The sequence below is a fragment of the Puma concolor genome, chromosome B1, assembly GCF_028749965.1.
Source record: "Puma concolor isolate L17-30 chromosome B1, mPumCon1.1.hap2, whole genome shotgun sequence".
NCBI classification, from domain to species: Eukaryota; Metazoa; Chordata; class Mammalia; order Carnivora; family Felidae; genus Puma; species Puma concolor.
This window is the reverse complement of record NC_141670.1, coordinates 79,475,038-79,499,325: the sequence shown is the minus strand read 5'-3', so window position 1 is coordinate 79,499,325 and position 24,288 is coordinate 79,475,038. Positions and strand designations below refer to the sequence as shown.

At 35.3% G+C, this 24,288-nt stretch overlaps 1 pseudogene; it reads left to right on the top strand.

Moving 5' to 3' along the window:
- Positions 1–19,430: 19,430 nt before the first annotated feature.
- LOC112859216 (U2 spliceosomal RNA) lies at positions 19,431–19,589 on the top strand (annotated as a pseudogene).
- Positions 19,590–24,288: the final 4,699 nt, after the last annotated feature.

Below are 24,288 nucleotides of genomic sequence, written 5' to 3'. Positions count from 1 at the left end.
TTATATACTCATTCACCTACTGATGGACATCTTGGTTGCTTCTAAGTTTTGGCAATTATGAATTAAGTTGCCACAAACATCTGTGTGCAGGTTTTTGTGTAAGCATAAATTTTTAATTCATTTGGTAACTACCACGGAGAACAATGTCTGCATTGCGTTTGCCAAGAAACGGTTAATTTTGTAAGAAATTTGTCTTCCAAAGTGGTTGTACCATTATGCATTTATACCAGCAATGAACGAGAGTTCTCATTGCCCTACATTCTGACCAGCATTGGTGTTTTTAGTGTTTTGGATTTTGGTTATTCTAATAGGTGTGTAATGGAACTGCATGTTTTAATTTGTAATTCTTTAATGACATAGAAAGTTGAACATTTTTTTTAATGTTTATTTTTATTTTTCAGAGAGAGACAGAGAGAGAGAGAGAGAGAGAGAGAGAGAGACAGACAGAGAGAACAAACAACCAGGGGAAGGGCAGAGAGAGAGAGGGAGACACAAGATCAGAAGCAGGCTCCAGGCTCTGAGCCGTCAGCACAGAGCCCATTGCAGGGCTCGAAACCAGGAACCAAGAGATCGTGACCTGAGCCGAAGTTGGACACTTAACAAACTGAGCCACCCAGGTGCCCCTGAACATTTGTATATTCTTATTTGACATCTACATATCTTCTTTGGTGAAGTGTTTTGTCCATTTTTAAATTGGATTGTTCATTTTCTTATTGTTGAATTTGAACAGTTCTCTGTATATTTGAGATAACAGTCCTTTGCCTGATGTCTTTTGCAAATATTTTCTCCTAGTTTGTGTCTTGTATCCTCATTCTCTTAACATTTTTTACAGAGCAGAAGTATTAAATTTTAATCGAGTCCAACTTATCAATTATTTCTTTCATATCGTGCTTTTGTTGTATCTGAAAAGCGTCTCTATACCCAAGGCTATCTAGTTTTTTTCCTATATTATTTTCTAAGAGTTCTATAGTTTTGTCTTTTACATTTAGGTCTATAATGAGTTAATGTTTGTGAAGGGTGTAAGGCCTATGTTTAGATTTTTCTTTTCTTTTCTTTTTCTTTTTGAATGAGAATGTCCACTCACTTCAGCAACATTTGTTGAAAAGACTATCTTTGCTTGATTGTATTGTCTTTGTTTCTTTTTCAAAGACCGGTTGATTATATTTATAGGTCTATTTCTAGGATTTCTATCTTGTTCCATTGATCGATTTGTCTATTTTTTGAACAATTCCATAGTTCAATCCAAAGCACCTTTACCTATTCCTTCTCCAGTGCTCTTCCTTTCTTTATGTAGATCCAAGTTTCTGACATTTCAATTTTTTTCTCCTGGAAGAAATTCTTTTTAATTTAAAAAAATATTTTTTTTTCATTATTGGTTGATTGACTGATTTTTAATTAAATCCAAGTTAGTTAACATATAGCGTAATACTGGTTTCAGGAGTAGAATTTAGTGATTCATCACTTAACATAGAACACCCAGTGCTCATCCCAACAAGTGCCTTCGTTAATGCCCATCACCCATTTATCCCATTACCCCCACTTACCTCCCCTCCAGCAACCCTCAGTTTGTTCTTTGTCTTTAAATGTCTCTTATGATTTACCTCCCTCTCTGTTTTTATCTTATTTTTCTTTCCCTTCCCCTATGTTCACCTGTTTAGTTTCTTAAATTCCACCTATGAGTGAAATCATATGATATTTGTCTTTTTCTGACTGACTTATTTTGCTTAGCATAATACATTCTGGTTCTATCCACGTTGTTGCAAATGGCAAGATTTCATTCTTTGTGATCACTGAGTAATATTCCATTGTATATATACACCACATCTTAAAAAAAATTTTTTTAATGTTTATTTATTTTTGAGAGAGACAAAGACAGAGTGTGAGTGGGGAGGGCAGAAAGAGGGAGACACAGACTCTGAAGCAGGCTCCAGGCTCTGAGCTGCCAGCACAGAGCCTGATATGGGGCTCGAACTCATGAATCATGAGATCATGACCTGAGCCAAAGTCAGACGTTCAACAACTGAGCCACCCAGGCGCCCGTATACCATATCTCTATCCATTCATTAGTCGATGGACATTTGGGCTCTTATCATAATTTTGCTATTATTGATAGCATGCTACAGACATTGGGGTGCATGTGCCCCATCAAATCAGCATTTTGTATCCTTTGGACAAATTCCTAGTGGTGCAATTGCTGTGTTGTTGGTAGCTCTATTTTTAATTTTTTGAGGAACGTCCATACTGTTCTTCAGAGTGGCTGTGCCAGTTTGCATTTCTACCAACAGTGTGAAAGGGTTTCCCTTTCTCCACATCATCACCAACATCTGTTGCTTTCTAAGTTGTTAACTTTGGCCATTCTGACAGGTTTAAGGTGATATCTCATTGTGATTTTGATTTGTTATTTCCTTGATGATGAATGATGTTGAGCATCTTTTCATGTGTCTGTTAGCAGTCTGGATATCTTCTTTGAAAAAGTGTCTGTTCATGTCTTTTGCCCATTTCTTCACTGGATTATTTGTTTTTTGGGTGTTGAGTTTGGGAAGTTCTTTATAGATTTTGTATAATAACCCTTTATCCAATATGTCATTTGCAAATATCTTCTCCCATTCCATTGGTTGCCTTTAGTTTTATTAAATGTTTCCTTTACAGTGAAGAAGGTTTTTATCTTGATGAGATTCCAATAGTTCACTTTTGCTTTTGTTTCCTGTGCCTCTGGAGACATGTCTAATAAGTTACTGTGATCTAGGTCAAAGAGGTTGTTGCCTGTTTTCTCCTCTAGGGTTTTGATAGTTTCTTGTCTTACATTTAGGTCTTTCATCCATTTTGAGTTTGTTTTTGTGTATGGTGTAAGAAAGTGGCCAAGGTTCATTCTTCTGCATGTTGCTGTCCAGTTTTCCCAATACCATTTGCTGAAGAGACTGGTATTTTTTCCATTGGGTGTTCTTCCCTGCTTTGTTGAAGATTAGTTGGCCATACAGTTGTGGTCCATTTCTGGGCTCTTTATTGTGTTCCATTGATCTATGTGTCTGTTTTTGTGCCAGTACCATATTGTCTTGATGATTATAGCTTTTTAATACAGCTTGAAGTCCGGAATTGTAATGCCTCTAGTTTTGGTTTTAGTTTTCAACATTACTTTTGTTATTTAGGGTATTTTCTGGTTCCATACAAATTTTAGAATTGTTTGTTCTAGCTCTGTCGAGAATGCTGGTGTTATTTTGATAGAGATTGCATTAAATGTGTAAATTGCTTTGGGTAGTATTGACATTTTTCGATACTTGTTCTTACAATCCATGAGCATGAAGTGTTTTCCCATTTCTTTGTGTCTTCTTCCATTTATTTCACAAGATTTCTATAGTTTTCAGTGTATAGCTCTTTTACCTTTTTGGTTAGGTTTATTCCTAGGTATTTTATGACTTTTGGTAAATGGGATCAATTCCTTGATTTTTCTTTCTGCTGCTTCATTATTGATGTATAGAAATGCAACTGATTTCTGTATGTTGATTTCATATCCTGTGACTTTGCTGAATTCGTGTGTCAGTTCTAGCAGTTTTTTGGTGGAGTCTTTTGGGTTTTCCCCATAGAATATCATGTCATCTGCAAAGAGTGAAAGTTTGACTTCTTCCTTGCTGATTTGGATCCCTTTTAGTTCTTTAAGTTGTCTGCTGAGGCTAGGACTTCCAGTACTCTGTTGAAAAACCGTGGTGACAGTGGACATCCCTATTGTGTTGCTGACCTTATCTTTTTAACATTTTTTTGCAAGGCAGATCTACTGGCAACAAATTCTTGCAATTTAAATGTCACAGGGTACAGAATTCTAGGTTGGTGTTTTTTTTTTTTCTTCTCTTAACATTGAATATTTCAATTTTTTTTTTCTTGTATGATTTCTGAGAAGAAATCAGGTGCAACTCTCACCTTTGGTCCTCTGTGAGGGAGGTGCTTTTTTTCTCTGACTTCCTTCAAATTTTTTTCTTGATCATTGATTTTCTGTAGTTTGAATGTGATATGCCTAGGTATACTTTTTGTTTGTTCGTTTTGTTTTGTTTTCATTTTATCCTTCTTAGTATCTCCCAACTTCCTGGAAATGTGGTTTAGTGTCAGATTCATTTGGAGAAATTCTCAATCATTACTGTCTTAAGTATTGTTTCTGTTCTTAGCTTCTTTTCTTCTGGTATCCCCATTTTGCACTTGTTACACATTTTATAGTTGTCCCACAGTTCTTGGATATTCAGTAGTCTTTTTTCAGCTTCTTTTCTCTTTGCTTTTCAGTTTTTGAAGTTTGTACTATCATAGCCTCAAGCTCAGAGACTCTTTCCTTAGTCCTATCCAGTCTACTAATAGGCCCACTAAAGGCATTCTTCATTTATGTTACAATGTTTTTTAACTCTAGCATTTCTTTTAGGGCTTTTTTGTAGGATTTCCATCTCTCTGCTTATATTATCTGTTTGTTATTGTATGTTGTCTACTTTTCCCATTAAAGCCCTTAGCATATTTTAGTCATAGTTAAAAAAAATTAAGGGTATGGAAATCTCAACATTCCTGCCATATCTGACTCTGGCTCTGATACTTATTCAGTCTCTTAAACTGTGCTTCTTGCTTTTTAATATCACTTGTAATTTTTTGTTGTTGTTGAAAATGGATGTGATGTTCTGAGTAAAAAGAAATATGACAAATAGGCCTTTAATAATGTAGTCATAAGTTATGGGGGGAAGGAAAACATTCTATAGTCTTGTGATTAGGCCTCAGTCTTTTGGTGAGCAGGCCTCTGGAATGTGAACTTCACCAGTGTTCTTCAGTTGTTTTTCTCCTCTTAGGTGGGACAGGATGGCCAAAGGAAGCCGGAGTTGGGTATTTCCCTTCTCCCAGGTTGGTTAGGTTCTGATTAAACTCTAGCAGATTACACTTTAGTAAAATAGTTTTGTCTGAGGGCAGGTTATTAAAAAAGAACAGAATGCTCTGGCATACTGCAAGATGGTTACCTTTCCCCTCTTCATAATGGAAGCACAGAGGGGATTTTTCTCTGATATTTACTGTGAGGACCTTGTAGAACTCTTAGAGATGAAACTCATAAAAGTGTGAAGGCTGCCTTGTGACTGGGTCCCTTGGAGTTTTGAACTCTCAGACTTATCCACACTGAGCCTCCAGTAACTTGTCATTTACAGTCTAAATGTTTGTGCCCCAGCACTAGTTTCTCTGGACATTTCTGCTCATGGGTTTCTGCTCTAGTAAGTTGTGATTCCCAGTATATGCCTATCTGTCGCTCAATTTGGAGGCAACAGTTCTGTGACCTCACTTCTCTGATGGATATAAGAAGAATTGTTTAATTTCCAGTTGGTTCAAGTTTTTACTTGTTGTTATGATGGAGTGGTGACTTCTAAGCTTCTTACATGTTGGACTGGAATCTGGGAATGTGCTTTATGTTTTTATTACCCAACTGTGAATCCCTACACATAATTATTAATTAATTAGTTAATTTTTAAGTAGGATTCATACCCAATGTGGAGCCCAATGCAGGGCTTGAACTCATGACACTGAGATCAAGACCCGAGATGAGATCAAGAGTCAGACACTTAACTGACTGAGCCACCAGGTGCCCCTCCCTATACACTATTGACCAAGCTTGTTTCTCCCAATGTCCCAATTTGATATGTCTTAAGTCTGTAAAAATTTTCTGTTAAAGAATCCTGGTCATTTGACCTGTAGAGTTTTCATAACCTGGATCTTGTTGATTTTATAATATTTGTCCAGTTTAACACAGTCATTTGTCTTTTATATTTCTTCAAATAAAAGCTGGATCAAGAGGCTTACTCAGACTCACATCCAAGAACTTTGGCAAATGCAGAAATGGTTTGAATTCTTCAGCATGAAGTACATGAAGTCTGGCTTTTTCTCTATTTTTTTTTTTTTTAACGTTTACTTATTTTTGAGAGACAGAGCATGAGTGAGGGAGGGGTAGAGAGAGAAAACAGAATCTGAAGCAGGTTCCAGGCTCTGAGCTGCCAGCACAGAGCCTGACTTGGGGCTTGAACTCCTGAACCGGAAGATCATCACCTGAGCCAAAGTTGGACACTTAACCGACTGAGCCACCTAGGTACTCCACAGCTTTTCCTTTATTTCTAAATCAGTTTTATTGTTATGTAATTTATATACAATAAAATTCACCAATTTTAAATGTGATATTTGATGAGTTTGATAGATAATGTGTATCCAAGAAACTATAACAATGATGATACTGAGCACTTCCATCACCTCAAAAAGTTCTCTATACCTCCTGTACCCATCCACCATCTCCTGAAAACCACTGATCTTTTTATCCTATCATTTTGCCTTTTCTATAACTTTAAATAAATGAACTCATACACTATGTAGTCTTTTGTATTTGTCTTATCTAACATTACATAATGCTTTTTACTTTTAAAAGAAGGATATCCACCACACAATTTAATTTTATTTACTTCTTAGAGAGAGAGACAGAGAGTGAGCAAGCAGGGAAGAGACAGAGAGAGAGAGAGGGAGGGAGAATCCCAAGTAGGCTCTGCACTGTCAGTGCAGAGCCCGATATGGGGCTCGAACTCACAAACCATGAAATCATGACCTGAGACGAGGTCAGACACTCAATGACTGAGCCACCCTGGCCATGTGTTTTAAGAAGGAAAAAATATGGATTCTGAGAAAATGATGGCAATAGCACAGCTTTTGGATATTTCTGAATTCTTATGTGAAAACAACCCAAGTAAGTAACTAGAAAGCAAAAACAAAATATTTACAACAAAATCAATAATAAGTGAATCCCAAAATACAGATACAGACAAACCACCGACAACTACAAGATCTAAATGTTATTGACATTTGTATGAGAGAAAGCAGAGAGGAGCCAGATTACACCTTAATGATCTAAGAACTGTATAACACAGAATAGTCAAACTAAACTCTGTGAGGCCAGTTTAAGAACAGTAGCTACATCCAGAAAGGGTTTTGCAATCTTAGTATATAAGCGTGAAGAGCCATGGTTGGGGCTAGAGAGTTTAGAGCAGGCTGGCCCCTGGCTGTGAACTCTTGAAATTGAATTAGCAGGGCTCCTTTATAGGACAGTGCCACAAACAGGAAAAATGGAGGGAACAAAATGAAAACTGATACCACTGGGAAAAGTGGGACAAAGAAAAGAGAAGAGGCCAAAGAAAAAATGAACAAAGTGAATGAAGCCAGGAAATCTTAGAAAGCATTATGTCATATTTTTAACACTATACGAAAGCAGAAAAGGAACTTTTGTGAAAACAGAAAGCCAAATAAGCCAGGCTCCTCATAAAAGTTCAGAAGAACTGAAATTATTAATATTATGGTGAGCAATATAAATTACTGAAATCAAATCCCATTCAAAAATACTGCATTAAAAAAAATAAGAGGGGTTCCTAGGTGGCTCAGTGGGTTAGGGGTCCAACTCTTGATTTAAGCTAAGGTCATGATCTCAAGGTTCATGGGATCAAGCCCTATGACAGACTATGCACAGACAATGGAGAGCCTGCTTGGGATTCTCTCTCTCCCTCTCTCTCTGCCCCTCCCTTGCTCTCTCTCTGTCTCAAAATAAATAAATAAACTTAAAAAAAAGAATAATAACCAGAATGACATCTCCATAGCCAATAAAGACTTGCTAGAAAGACACATTCAAAAGACAGTAAAAAATATTAAAGTACTATTTCAAAACAAACTAAACAACATTAAGAAAATGTACAAAATATGAAAAACAAGTATAATTCAATATTAGAATCCAAAACTGAGATGACAAATTTCACAAATTAGAAAAAAGATATAAAATCATTTTAGAACTAAAAACTAACCTGGAAGGAAATAGGAATTAATTAACAGAAGAAAAATTATCTTTAAATATAAATGATGAGAAGGAGGAAATACTTTTTTAAATCTAAAGGAAATAAGAAAGATTTCAGATAGTAACACATTTAAAGATAGGCAAAAAAAAAAAAAAAAAAAAAAAAAAATCCAATATATGGATAAGAGGAGTCCTAACAAGGAAAAGCAACATAACTAAAAGTTTATAAAACTTACCTAAAATAATAATAAAAAAAATTTTGTAACTGTATATTGAAATAATGTGTACTCAAGAATATAGACTCAGAGCAACAAACCAAGACATTCTAGTGAAATTGTTATGCTTATAATAGACAACTTATAACCTTTGGTGTTCAAGAGAAGAAAGCACATGACTTTATAAAAAGTATAAAAGTATATTATTATCAGAATTTTGTCATTCTATCTTTATGCCAGAAGAAAATAAAGTAATATATTTAATGTAGTCAGGGAAGTAATATGTGAACCATGTAATTTCTACTATCTTTATGCCAGAAGAAAATAAAGTAATATATTTAATGTAGTCAGGGAAGTAATATGTGAACCATGTAATTTCTATCCAGTGAAAGGGATCTTTAAAATTAAAAAGCACTAGCTATTATCAATAACCAATAATTCAGAGACTATTGTTGCCATGAGAACTTCTTAAGAAATCTGCTAGAAAGATGACTTAAAGCAACCGTAATGACCAAAGGGACATTTACATAAAGACTAATGTAAGAAACAAATATATGAATACATATAGAACTAATTCTAAATAAACATCTCACATGTAGATGTATTATAACTATAAAGAGATAAAGGGTAAGACAGCATATAAAAATTTTTAAAATATTTCCAGTAACCATAATTAGTGGTAGTAGTATTAGTATTTTTATAAAATTCATACGTTTAGAGTAAAACAAATAATAATGGGATGTTTTAATTATAGTATTTCCTATGACTCTACAGGGTTTTCAGAATATAAGAAAAAATATATAGCAGTATAATACAGACCAGATTAAGTAAAAACCATGTTGTATTGAATCTTAATCAAAAATATCATTAAAAACATATGAGGTATTTTTTAACTGTGTGTGTGTCCTAAATGTCTACTGAAAAGGTCTAGAAACAATCCAGCAACAAAGAGCATCAATGGGGACCCAGATTGTAGCCTTGAAATGCTATTTCCCAGTAAAAGCTTGGAGGGGTGGTGCTTCCTGAAACTTAACTGATTCTGGTCAAAAAGGAGATGAACAAAACGAGCATGTAGTATATACATGTACCAGATAGCATAGGACTATTAAAAACAGGATTATTATATATTTATAAGAGCCAGCTTAAAGAAGAGTCCACTATCCAAAGATAGAAATTTTGAATTTCAGTAAGTTAGAATTGCAGTGTATTAAAACTCAGTGCATATGTTTAAAAACATGATTTCATAATGACATTTTCCTTTTCTTGTCTTCATTAGCTAGGATTTACAGTATAATGTCGAAAAGGTGTGGTGAGAGGGGTCATCCTTGCCTTTTACCTGATTTTAGTGAGAGAGCTTCAAGTTGCTCACAATTAGCTCTAGGTTTTTTTTGTTTGTTTGTTTTTTGGGTTTTTTTTGCAGATGCTCCTCATCAAGTTGAGGGAGTTCTCTATTCCTAGTTTGCTGAGAGTTCTTATCATGAATAAGTGTTCAATTCTGTCAAACGCTTTTTCTGCATCTATTGATATGACCTTGTGATTTTTCTTCTTTATTGGTATGATGGATTTCATTAATTAATTTTCAAATATTGATTCAGGCTTGCATCCCTGGGATAAATTCTACTTGGTCATAGTATATCATTCTCTTTATATCTTATTGGATTCAATTTGCTACTATTTCGTTGAGGATTTTTGCATGTATGTTCATGAGAGACATTAGTCTATAGGTTTTTTTCCTTCTATTGTCCTTGGTTTTAGAATTTGGGTAATGCTGTACTCAGAAAATGTTAGAAAGTGTTCCTCTGTTTCACTATTTTGGAAGAGATTAGAGAGAATTGGTATAATTTCTTTCCTAAATGTATGGTAGAATTCACCAGTGAACCCATTTCGACCTGTGCTTTTTGTTTTGGAAAGTTATTAGTATATTCTGAGATGACTAGAATTCAATTCATTTTGAAAACGGTAAATAAAAAGGCAGAACCAAGCATTTATCCTGTCATTCCAATGGGTATTTAAATAGTATATGTGGGAGTTGACTCTTTGGTAAAAAATATATATTAAACAAATAAAATTATAAATGAAAATGAAATAGTATCATTATTAAGAATATCATCATTATGAGAACAAATACTTTAGGTAATGGCAAACTAATTTCCCAACAGATCAAAAAACAACTATGGGGAATCTGGCTGGTTCAGTGGGTTGAACATCCAACTTTTGATTTCTGCTCAGGCCATGATCCCAGGGTCATGGGATCAAGTTCCACATCAGACTCTACACTGTGTGTGGAGCCTCCTAAGGATTCTCTCTCTTCCTCTGCTCTTCTCCCCCACTCATGAGCTATTCTCTCTCTCTGTCTCTCAAATAAAAAATAACTATAATACAAGTACATAATTCAAAAATGAAAAAAGCAGGTTGCTTGAAAGCACTGCTGAGTGAACAAAAACTGACAGATTCTGGTAGGGAGACAACGCTCAAAGGAGAAGAGCTGTAAGTACTGGATTTCCCCTTGCATGAATTTATCTGGGAGCCAGACACGTTCAGCACAATTTCTTAAAAAAATATTTTAATGCTTGTTCATTTTTGAGAGACAGAGAGAGACAGAGTGTGAGTGGCGGAGGGGTAGAGAGAGAGGGAGACACAGAATCCAAAGTAGTTTCCAGGTTCCAAGCTGTCAGCACAGACCCTGATGTGGGATTCAAACCCAAGGACTCTAAGATCATGACCTGAGCCAAAGTCGGACACCCAACTGATTGAGCCACCCAGGCGCCCTACATTTAGCACAGTTTTATTTGTAATAGCCCAAAACAAGAAAAACCCTAAAATGTCCATCAACTGGTAAACAGATTAACAAATCTGTTAATTTACCAGATTTACAAATCTGGTAAATCCACACAATAGAATAATACTGTGTAATAATAAAGGAACAAACTACTGATCCACACAGAAGCAGAGGTAAATCTCAAAAGCATTATACAGGGGCACCTGGGTGGCTCAGTCCATTAAGCGTCCAACTCTTGATTTTTTTTGGTAGACTCCCATATGACTATTTCTGTGCCAACATATTCTATTAAGATTATGGTAACTTTATAGTAATGCATTGTGTTTAGTAGGACAAGCATCCCTTTACCATTTTATTTTTAATTTTTAGTTACTATCAGTTTTTCATAATTGCTTTTGTATATGAAATTAAAAATATAATTTTTATATTACAAAAATTCCTTATTGTAATTTATTGGGAAATGCATTAAATTTATATATTAGTTTGAGGGATAACTGACATTTGTATGATATTGTCTCTGTATCTAGGAATATGCTACGTATCCAAAGTTATTCAGGTCTCAATTTTGTGAATGTGTGTATGTATAAAGAAACATAGATTGTATGATTTTTCTTTTATGTCCTTGGAATATTTTAAATAGTTGTCTGTGCACTTGGTCACAAAAACTATTTTCCCTTTAAAATGTAGACACTTTCAAAGCACGTTCTCTGAATATAATCAAATAAAGAAAGAAAGTAATAATAAATAGTTTTCCAGGATAGTTTCCATACACTTCTTTGAAAGTATAAACTGGTTTAACAACTTTGAAAACTATTTAAAAGATTAAAGCTCAACACTGAATATACACATACCCAACAATTTGACAACTAAGTCTAAGCCCTATGGACAATGTGTACCAAAACACGAATATACGTAGTATTACTATTTATAATAGTTCCAAACTAGAAATAGCCCAAATATCCTTCTATAGTAGACTGCATAAATAAATTTTGGTATCTCCAAACAATAAAATACTATATAGTAATGAGAAGAACAAAGAATTGTTGCAAAGAAAATCACTGAAGACTTTCATAACGATAATATTAAAAAGAGGAACCAGCTAAGAAAGAGTATAGACAGTATAATATCATTTATATAAAGTTCAAAAATAGGCAAAACTAATTTATGGAAGTTGGGATAGTGGTGCCCTTAGGGGAAATAATGAATGGGAAGGAATAAAATGGCCAATGCAGTATTGATGATGCTCTCTGTTGATCACTTTGTGAAAAGTTATTAAGCTTTATGCTTATGATCTATGAACTCTTTTATGCCTGTGTTACACTCTGGCAACAAATACAGTTAAGAATGTGTTCAGGATATATTCTTGTTAATTTTACTTATTTTCTACACAAGCAAGCAAAAACCACTCCCAATCACATAACCAAATAAACACATACATCAATTTCAGTACACAAATAAATATTTTTCTTCAGATGGAACAGATGGTTTTTGCTGTTCATCAATTATTTTCTTTACCTAATTTTGTTTTTTACCAAAAGAGGTTTTGACAAATGACTCTGGAAGAATTATAATGTTGAGGAAAGATGACTATTAATGCAGAGGAAGAAAGTATTGTTATTGCCTGCTTCTTTTACAGCTATCAGGCTGACCCAATGCCATGTAAGCAGTATCCATAAAAGCAGAATTTCGAAAGACCTTGCATTGTTTAAGGTTTCAGACCTGGAGTTCTTCTCTAATCCATTTCAAATCTTGCTTCCCAATTTCCTGCAAATCTGAGTGGCTTCTGACACCATGATTCTTCTCACATTCAGGAATCTACACATCTCTTGTATCCCTTCTCTTTTCTGACCATGACTATCCCCTCCTAACCATGCTGCAATGGTCATCCTGTGTAAATCCGCCTCTCAACATCCTATTCTTGGCTTAGCCTCTCTCACCCTCTTCCAGTGTCCTTAGATTATTCTTGGCCCTGAAAAAGGGTTCTAGACCAAGGGTTCAGTGTTTTTGAAACATCATTTAAAACTCCAGACTTACATAGAAAAAGTTACAAAAAAGTAGTAGAAATAATTCGTCTATAGTCTTCTTTCAGATTCTCCAAATTAACATTTTGCCACTTTTGCTTTATCATTTGCTCTCATTTCCACTCTTTCTATATTGTCATTATTCAAGGTATGTTTGTTCTGTATAGTCACAACAAACACTGAATTAGCAAATACTGAGCTCCTGGGGGAAATGTAGGATTAGATTCCCATGAGCCTCTGCCCACAACGTTTCCCTCAACTGGTCAATACAAAATCTTGTTTAATGTGTGTTTCTGTTTAAGACACTTAAAAAAATTTTTTTAAATGTTTATTTATTTTTGAAGGAGAGAGAGACAGAGAGTGAGCAGGGAGGGGCAGAGAGAGAGGGAGACACAGAATCCAAAATGGGCTCCAGGCTCTGAGCTGCCAGCAAAGAGCCCGAAGGGGGGCTTGAACTCATGAACCTCGAGATCATGACCTGAGCTGAAGTCGGAGGCTTAACTGACTGATCCACCCAGGTGCCCCTAAGACACTTTTAAAAACTTATGCTGTTAGGGGCGCCTGGGTGGCGCAGTCGGTTAAGCGTCCGACTTCAGCCAGGTCACGATCTCGCGGTCCGGGAGTTCGAGCCCCGCGTCAGGCTCTGGGCTGATGGCTCAGAGCCTGGAGCCTGTTTCCGATTCTGTGTCTCCCCCTCTCTCTGCCCCTCCCCCCGTTCATGCTCTGTCTCTCTCTGTCCCAAAAATAAATAAACGTTGAAAGAAAAATTAAAAAAAAAAAAAACTTATGCTGTTGATTCATTAACATTGGACTAACAGACGACATCACTATAATCCATGCCTGAAGGGAGCTTATCTAAGAACATCTTTTCTCCATGAGACACATTACAGCCTTCTTACAGTTAGAAACACTAGACAGCACCTCAGCAGTATGTTTGGGGCCATTTTAAACAGTAAAATCACCAACAGAAACCAAAAATGCAAAAAGCACATGGCACTAAATTAACTGTGAAAAGGACACTTATTTACAGTATGAGAGTTGAAGATGGCAGAACATCGCTTGTTTGACACCAACTGGGAAGTGTGCAGAGTGACTCAGATATTTCAACGCACTGCGTATGTCCATGAATGATTGCAAAAGTGCCACAAGTATTATTTTGTGGATGCAAATAAACTTTGGTAATTAAATCAATTTGCAAATATGGAACCCATGAATAATTAGAATTGACTATATGTAGGCATATATGTATGTGTGTGTGTACACACACACACGCATTACTGAGACATTTGAAAGTCAGTTGCACATGTAATACTTTTTTAGTCCTAAATATCTTAGTGTGTATTTTCTAAAAACAAGAACATTATCTTATATAACTTTATTACAATGGTCACAACCTTGATAAAGTACTATTTATAAATTTGATAAAGTACTATTACAGCTACAGATTTAATTTATATTTCATCAACTATTTCACTAATGCCCTTTGTATTTCAGGATGCAATCCAGAATCATATGTTGCATTTAATTGTCATGACTCTTTAATTTCCTTTAATTTAGTCTTTACTTGCTTTTCATTGATGCTGTCTTTTTAGTGGTGTTAGAACATGGAAGCAACAGAGAAAATTGTAAACGATATAAATGAAGGCAGGAGATGAGAGAATATTTTTTATTAAGCATTGTTGGATTCTCATGATGGTAATACAGAGGAAATACAGCAATGGGAAGCAAGAACTTTGTGCCACCTACCACACTATTTTCACTTTATTCTTTCTGAACTAATTACCTGTGATTCCATATTTATGCAAATAAGGACACTAAGGTTTTAGATGGTAAGCCTTTGTAGAAGGTCACTTAGCACTGGAGAGATTAGAATTCAAACCAGGTTAATAAGGCACTAATAAGCAGTGCTCTTTAAAACATACACCCAATGGCATCCAATGAAACATCAAGTAATCTCATGTACAACATAATTGTTATACTGCTCTTATCCGCTATCTAAAAAAAATTTTTAAAAATTAAAAAGACACCCCACAAAAACAATATAAGAGAAACAGAACAGGCTTTAACAAAACAACTGTAAATCCAGACAGAACCATTAAAAACTTTCCATCAGGAGGTGGCCTAGAGGCAATCTCATTATCATTTTTTCCCATCAGCATCTCCCATGAGTATGCATTTAATTTTATTGTTAAACTTGACTTTTAAGATTTGTATAAAGCAGTATTTACAAAGTTGTTAGCAGAGCTTCCCTTAAGGTAGGAGATATATGGATTTGATTAGTTTGTGTTCTCAGGCATGTTGGAAAGGGATATATCCTGGGAGTTAAGTTTGAATTTAGGGACTGTAATTCCAATCCAGGAAAAGTCTGTTTAACTAGAATGCTTGTTCTTGTCCCAGTGGTCTAGTGAATACACTACATGGTCAAATTGCTCTGTATAAGCTGAAATCAACAGTACAGGAGAGCACCATGGTGTAGATGGGATGTATGGTGGCATTTGAACATATACATAAGAGCCAAGCATGAATTGTTTCCCTGATTCTTCTGTTTTTGTTTCTAATCATAGAATCAGAAAGAGAACTGGAGGGCTTTAAGAAATCATCTTGAATAACCCTCTAAATGCAGGATTTTTTTCTATTAAAATAGATTTTTATAAAAAAAAGTAACATTCAATGAGCCCTTATGATGTGCTGGATATTGTGTGCTTCATTACTTAATTTTCACAATTCTCTGAGGTAGATATTACTACCCACAGTTGGCAGATGGTGAAACAGAGGCTCAATAACTTGTCCTAGGTCACATAGTTGACAAGTGATAGATCGAAGTCTGGAGTCAGAGCTTCAAAAAGGGTGTGTTCATTTCATCACATCACTGATTTCCTAAGTTTAATATGTCCATCCTCTCTGAGGGACTTGTTGTTACACTAACAGTTATTAATAACTACCAATAGTCTCAAAAAACTGTGAATTAGGTGAAATCTGTCCTTGTTATTTTCCTAGTCATTGTCTTAAACAATCAGTTTACAAGTCTGGCTTATATGTCTTGGCCTGTATCTTTGAAGATTTATTCCATTACCTATCACTCTGAGTTTCTTAGATCCAAAGGTATCACCTAGATAGTCAGATAAATCATACTCATAACTGTGAAAATGGGAAATAACTAGATAAGTAAACTTTTGGAGAAAATATGCACTTTTTTTTCTGTAAGATAGACTTAATATTGGTGTCTAATTCATTGAGATGTGGTTTTTCTATGGAAAGTTGTATGGGATTAAGTCTGCTCATGAAATAGAGAGAAGCACATCTATAAAAATGGATTATTAATGCTCATCTCTTCTATGTTATCTGTTTCATAACTCCTGACAGGTTAACAAAATAGGTATAGGAAATTAAAATGGTACAGCAAAGAATTAAAGGAAGCTTGAGTTCTGAGTTCAAACAAATAGGTTATTATTATGATATTAGGCATGGGGGAGTTTAAGAATGCATTGCTAAAAGGTTTTCATTGTCTTTCAGCACTGTTATTTTTAAAGAATATAAAATGTAGTAACAGAAATACCATAGTCAGAATAAGGTAGCTATGATAGCTTAAACTGTATGTTGAAATCAACTAGCAATCCCTAACCCACAGCATTTTACTCATTTCATTGTGTAAAAGAGCTTCAAATGGCCAGGGAGTCTTATAATGCCTTTACTTTATGAAATGGAAACATGAAAAAGTTCTTGTTTCAGTCATAATGTCTGAAGATTATTGTATGTCAAAGGAAAATTCACATCTGAACACCATGTGTTTAACATCTGCAGAAGGAGGAAAAAATGAAAGATTCGACCAATTTATTACAAAGTTCTAGATACAATTAACCTACCCATTTGTAGAAGCATGGAAACTTAGGATACAAAAAGGGAAATCACTTAAAACATTTTTTTAACATTTATTTATTATTGAGAGACAGAGCATGAGCATGGGAGGGGCAGAGAGAGGAGGAGACACAATTTGAAGCAGGCTTCAGGCTCTGAGCTGTTAGTACATAGCCCAACGTGGGGCTTGAACCCACCAACTGCGAGACCATGACCTGAGCTGAAGTTGGACGGCCAACCGTCTGAGTCACCCAGGTGCCTGGGAAATCACTTTTACAAATACAGTTGACTCTTGGACAGCATGGGTTTGAAATGCATGGGTCCAATTATACATGTATAATTTCATACAAAATATTGGAATTATTTTGGAGATTTGTGATCATTTGAAAAAACTCACAGATGAACCACATAGCTTCGACATGTCAAAAAAATAAAGAGAAAGGTATGGCATGAATGCATAAATATATGTAGATACTAGTCTGTTTTATCATTTACTTTCATAAAATGCATATGAATCTATTATAAAAAGTTAATCAAAGCTTATGCACTAAAAACACTTACACACCATATATGACACCATTCACAGTTGAGAAAAGTGTAAAGAAATGTGAAGATACCATATGATAACTGCATAAATTCAACTGTAGTACCTACAGTGCTACTACAATAATTTACTAGACACCTGCCGATGCTATTGTCATAAGCCCAGGTGGTCCAAGTGTCTGCTTAGGATGCCATGTGATACTAATCATCCTCACCTAAGCAGTTTGTCTCAAGTAAATTGCATATTGCAGTAAAAAGTGATCTCTCACAATTCTCATGTATTTTTCACCACGTTTAGTGTAATACTGTAAACACTGAATAACACCAGGGGACACATACGAAGTGCCACTAGTGATGCTAGAAGTTCTCCCAAGAGACAGAGAAAAGCAACGGTACAAGAAAATGTTGGATTGCTTGATATGTAGCCATAAATTGAAATCTGTAACTGTGGTTGCCCACCATTTCAAAATAAATGAATCCAGTGTAAGGACCATTGTAAAAAAAAAAAAAAGAAAAGAAAAAAGAAAATTCATGAAGCCATCACTGCAGTTTTGCCAACAGACATGAAAACCTTGTACTTTTTGTGAAATATTTTTTATCTCATACTGAAAATGCAGCTTTTATGTGGGTGCAGGGTTACTATAAGAAAGGAATACTTACACACTCTAATACGATTTGAGAAAAAGCAAAGTCATTATATGTCAATTTGAAGCAAAACGAAGGTGAAGGAACTAAAGCTGAAGAATTTAATGCCAGCAAAGGATGGTTTGATACTTTTAGAAAGAGGTTTGGCTTTAAAAATGTTAAGCTAACCGAAGAAGCAGCTTCTGCCAATGAAGAGGCAGCAGATGAGTCCTAGATGCCATTAAGAAAGTCATTTAGGGAAAAAAGTATCTGACAGAACAGACTTTTCATGCAGACAAAACTGCCCTATTCTGGGGCAAAAATGTCACAAAGGATATTTACTAGTAAGAAAAAGAAGTGAGCACCAGGATTGAGGCAGGGAAGAAAAGGCTAACTCTACTATTTTGTGCAAATGCAATTGGGTGTTGATCTGGACTGTCTTTGTCTACAAAGGTGCTAACCCCTGAGCCTTGAAGGGGAAAGATAAACATTAGATGCCAGTCTTTTCGTTATACAACAAGAAGTCCTGGAGAATAAGAACCTTTTTTCTGGATTGGTTCCACTGATGCTTTGTCCCTGAAGTCAAGAAGTGCCTTGCCAGTAAAAGACTGCCTTTTCAAGTTCTTTTGATATTGGACAATGCCCCTGGCCACCCAGAACTCCATGAGTTCAGTACCAAAGGTGTTAAAGTGGTCTACTGGCCCCAGACACATCTCTAATTCAGCCGTTAGATCAAGGAGTCATAGGGACTTTTAAGGCTTATTGCACATGGTACTCTGTGGAAAGGATTGTCAATGCTAAGGAAGAGATCCCCAATAGAGAGAACATCATGAAAGTCTGGAAGGACTACACCATTGAAGATGCGATCATTGCAGTTGAAAAAAAGCTGTGGAAACCATCAAGCTCCAAACAATAAATTCCTGCTGGAGAAAACTGTGACCAGATGCTGTGCATGACTTCACAGGATTTACGACAGAGCCAATCAAAGAAATCATGAAAGAGATTGTGAATATGGTAAAAGAAGTGGGATGTGAAGGGTTTCAAGATACAGATCTTGTAGAAATTCAAGAGCTAATAGACACCCTACCAGAGGAATTAACAGAAGATATCCTGATGGAGATGAGTGCTTCTGAACCACAGCCAGACTATGAGGAGGAACACATACAAGAAGCAGTGCCAGAAAACAAATTGCCATTAGACAAACTGACAGAAAGTTTCTGAGTATTCAAGACTGCTTTTGACTTCTTTTATGACATGGACCCTTCTATGATATGGACACTAAAATCAAAGCAAATGGTGGAAGAAGGATTCGTATTATATAGAAACATTTTTAGAGAAATAAAAAAATAAAATGTCTGACATTTATATACTTCTCTAAAATTACATTGAACGTGTCTGCCTCTCTTTCCTGCCTTCCACCGCCTCCACTCCTCCACCTCTTCCACCCCTAAGATAGCAAGCAGGATCAATCCCTCTTCTTCCTCCTTCTCAGTGTACTCCACATGAAAACAATGAGGATGACGACCTTTATGATGATCCACTTCCTTTTAATGAATAGTAAATAAATCACTATCCCTTCTCGGCCTTTTGACTAAGATCAAGGGTAGTATCTGTTCTTATCAGTAAATAAATCACCATGCCATACAGTTAATAAACTTAAGTATTGTGTGTGTTTGTGTCTTCATATGAAAATCTAATGACTATTCGTCAAGGGCTGTATTAGACATTTTTGGGTCATTATTGTCATAATTGCCTCAGTCTTCATCCTGTAGAACTTTGCGCAAGACTTGTATGGAAGTGGATAGTCTATCCTTGCACACGTATAAAGTGAGTGATATTTAATGTAAAATTAAGAATGTGTTAGTGTTCTTACTGTTCTATAACTTTGCTTTCAAAGAATTACATTACCATACAGTATGAATGACTCATAATTGGAGAAACTGCATATCACCCTATCAACACAGGTAAGTGGTTTTTCTTGAAAAATGTAACAATTTTTCTAATACTGTATTATAAAAATGATTGCAATACCAAATATCATAAAAATTTTATAATGGTTCATTCATTACTGTATAGGATAGACTACAATAAAGCAATCACATTGCTGTTTCTTCATTATCAATGCATGAATCATTATACCTATAAACAAATATGAATTTTTTACATCGTCTTTTCATTTTTGATGTCTAGTGTTAGCAATATATTTAACATCTACAGTATTTTTTTGTGTCTAATTGAATTGTGTCAATATTGAAATAGGTGCTGACAGACAATTCATCTTATAAAGAGGCGACATAAACTAAATGCATCGATAAATACTGTAAATGTATTTTCTTTTCCTTATGATTTTCTTAATAACTTTTTTCTCTAGCTTACTATATCGTAAGAATCCAATATATATAATACATATAACATATAAAACATGTGTTAATCAAATTTATATTATTGGTAGGGCTTCCAGTAAAACAGTAGGTTGGTAGTAGTTAAGTTTTTGGGGAATCAAAGTCATGTGGATTTTTAGGGGGGTGACACCCCGATCCTTGCATTGTTCAAAGATCAAATGTATATTTTCTGGTTAGTAGTATCAAAGAAAAAATATACACACATTATATATACATATGTATTTTTTCTATTATATTATAGGAATATATATTTTTCTAATATATATTATATATTTTTCTAATATTTTCTATATTATATATATTATATATTTATATGTTTTTCTAATATTTTCTAATATTTCTTTATTACATATATTATATATATTTTTCTAATATTTTCTATATTATATATATTATATATTTATAATATATAAATAATATATATTTTCTATTATTTAGTGCCAAATTAAGTGATAAACTATGGTAGAGAGCACGAGTTAACTGCTTCAAGTCAGGACAATGAAAGTAAACTGTTGTCCTTGAAAAACTAAACTGTTTCTAATCCCCCATAGTTAGGGAAATTTTGTTACATAAATAAATGCCAGAAGCTGTGCTGATCTGCTCCAGTAAAGAGATAATATTGTACACAGTAACTGAACCTTGTTAAGTTTTCAGAGGTTCACCTTCATTTGCCATGATCCATTGGGTTTATGAAGGCCTTGATGAATTGATTGAGAAATGATGTACCACCACTGTATCCTTCAGTTCTTTGATGATGGTGGATATCTCTGTGATTCTTTATGAGATCTGGCATTTCTTCTGATTTTTTTACTTTGATTACTTCTGATTATTTACCCTAGCTAGGATGCAAATTTTAGGAACTTCCTTCCATAATATCTCTTGCCCCAACTAATGTGACCTGCTGCATATATGTGCATCAATTATACATTTAGAACCTGAGGAAATTACCAAAGAGTAGGCTCAAGGACTTATTGCACCCACTATCAGATGATCCTGAGCTATATTTGCATTGATTACCTGGCTTCCATAAGCTCTCATTCAAACTAGAGGACTGTGATAGTATCTTACATCTCCACAGAAAGTATGGGTATTACTTGTTCCCTAGTAGTCCTTTTCCTGGCATATGACTTCAGGTTTCTTTAGAGCAAGAAAGAAGGTATATTTACTATATATACCTGTGGCAACATTGTAGGGTCAATCTTCAGAGGGATCTGTCCTCCCTTTATTTATTTATTTATTTATTTAAATATGAAATTTATTGTCAAATTGGTTTCCATACAACACCCAGTGCTCATCCCAACAGGTGCCCTCCGCAATCCCCATCACCCACTCTCCCCTCCCTCCCACCCCCCATCAACTCTCAGTTTGTTCTCAGCTTTTTAAGAGTCTCTTATGGTTTGGTTCCCTTCCTCTCTAACTTTCTTTTTTTTTTCTCCTTCCCTCCCCCATGGTCTTCTGTTAAGTTTCTCAGGATCCACATAAGAGTGAAAACATATGGTATCTGTCTTTCTCTGTATGACTTATTTCACTTAGTATAACACTTAGTATAACACTCTCCAGTTCCCTCCATGTTGCTACAAAAGGCCATATTTCATTCTTTCTCATTGCCACATAGTATTCCATTGTGTTTGTAAACCATAATTTCTTTATCCATTCATCAGTTGATGGACATTTAGGCTCTTTCCATAATTTGGCTATTGTTGAAAGTGCTGCTATAAACATTGGGGTACAAGTGCCCCATGCATCAGTACTCCTGTATCCCTTGGGTAAATTCCTAGCAGTGCTATTGCTGGGTCATAGGGTAGACCTATTTTTAATTCTTTGAGGAACCCCCACACTGTTTTCCCGAGTGGCTGCACCAGTTTGCATTCCCACCAACAGTGCAAGAGGGTTCCCGTTTCTCCACATCCTCACCAGCATCTATTATCTCCTGATTTGTTCATTTTAGCCACTCTGACTGATGTGAGGTGGTATTTCAGTGTGGTTTGGATTTGTATTTCCCTGATGAGGAGCGATGTTGAGCATCTTTTCAAGTGCCTGTTGGCCATCTGGAAGTCTTCTTTGGAGAAGTGTCTATTCATGTCTTCTGCCCATTTCTTCACTGGATTATTTGTTTTTGGGGTGTGGAGTTTGGTGAGTTCTTTATAGATTTTGGATACTAGCAATTTGTCTGATAGTGTCATTTGCAAATATATTTTCCCATTCTGTTGGTTACCTTTTAGTTTTGTTGATTGTTTCCTTTGCAGTGCAGAATCTTTTTATCTTGGTGACGTCCCAATAATTCATTTTTGCTTTTAATTCCCTTGCCTTTGGGGATGTGTCAAGTAGGAAACTGTTGCGGCTGAGGTCAGAGAGGGTTTTTCCTGCTTTCTCCTCTAAGGTTTTGATGGTTTCCTGTCTCACATTCAGGTCCTTTATCCATTTTGAGTTTGTTTTTGTGAATGGTGTAAGAAAATGGTCTAGTTTCATTCTTCTGCATGTTGCTGTCCAGTTATCCCAGAACCGTTTGTTAAAGAGACTGTCTTTTTTCCATTGGATATTCTTTCCTGCTTTGTCAAAGATTAGTTGGCCGTACTTTTGTGGGTCTAGTTCTGGGGTTTCTATTCTATTCCATTTGTCTATGTGTCTGTTTTTGTGCCAATACCATGCTGTCTTGATGATTACAACTTTGTAGTAGAGGCTAAAGTCTGGGATTGTGATGCCTCTGGCTTTGGTCTTTTTCTTCAATATTACTTTGGCTATTCGGGGTCTTTTTTGGTTCCATACAAATTTTAAGATTGCTTGTTCTAGCTTTGAATGCTGGAGCAATTTTGATTGGTACTGCACTGAATGTGTAGATAGCTCTGGGTAGTATTGGCATTTTAATAATATTTATTCTTCCAATCCATGAGCACGGAATGTTTTTCCATTTCTTTATATCTTCAATTTCCTTCATGAGCTTTCTATAGTTTTCAGCATTCAGATCTTTTACGTCTTTGGTTAGGTTTATTCCTAGGTATTGTATGCTTCTTGGTGCAATTGTGAATGGGATCAGTTTCTTTATTTGTCTTTCTGTTGCTTCATTATTAGTGTATAAGAATGCAACTGATTTCTGCTTTTTTTTTGTTGTTTTGTTTCAAAATTAAAAATGTTTGTATTCAAAGGACACCATCATCCTAGAGAATGTGAGAAAATATTTGCAAATGATAGGTCTGATAAGGTACATGGATCTAGAATACACAAAGACACTTTCAACTTAGCAATAGAAAGACAACCCAAATGAAAAACAGGTAAAATGATTAAAATCCACTTCTTTAAAGAAGATATACAGATGGCCAATAAGCACATAGAGAGGATATTAGAGAAATGCAAATCAAAATGCCAATGAGCTGCCACTTCATACCCACTTAGGATAGAAATAAAAGAATAGATAATAGCTAGTGTTGGCAAGGGCATGGAGAAGTTGGAACCTTCGTACGCTGCTTGCGGGAGTAAAAAATGATACAACCAATTCGGAAAACAATTTAGCAATTCAATCTGGAGTTAACACAGGACCCAGCAATCTACTTGTAAGCATATATCCAAAGGAAAAGACATAGGTTCACATAAGTTCTTATATACAAACATTCATAGTAACATTAATCATAATAGCCAGAAAGTAGAAGTAACCCAAATATCCTTCAACTGATGGATGGACAAAACGTAGTGCATCCATACAAGTTGGAGTGTCATTTGACAATAAGAGAATGAAGTACTTCTGTAGGTTGCAATATGGATGAGCTTTGAAAACATGAAGTAAAAGAAGCCAGTCACAAAAGATCACATATCCTATAATTCCATTTACATAAAATTTACAGACTAGGCAACCCTAGAGAGAACATAGATTCATTGTTACCTCGGGGGTGCTCACATGACACTGATTTTGTATCCTGCGACTTTGCTGAATTCATGTATCAGTTCTAGCAGACTTTTGGTGCAGTCTGTTGGGTTTTCCATGTATAATATCATGTCATCTGCAAAAAGTGAAAGCTTGGCTTCATCTTTGCCA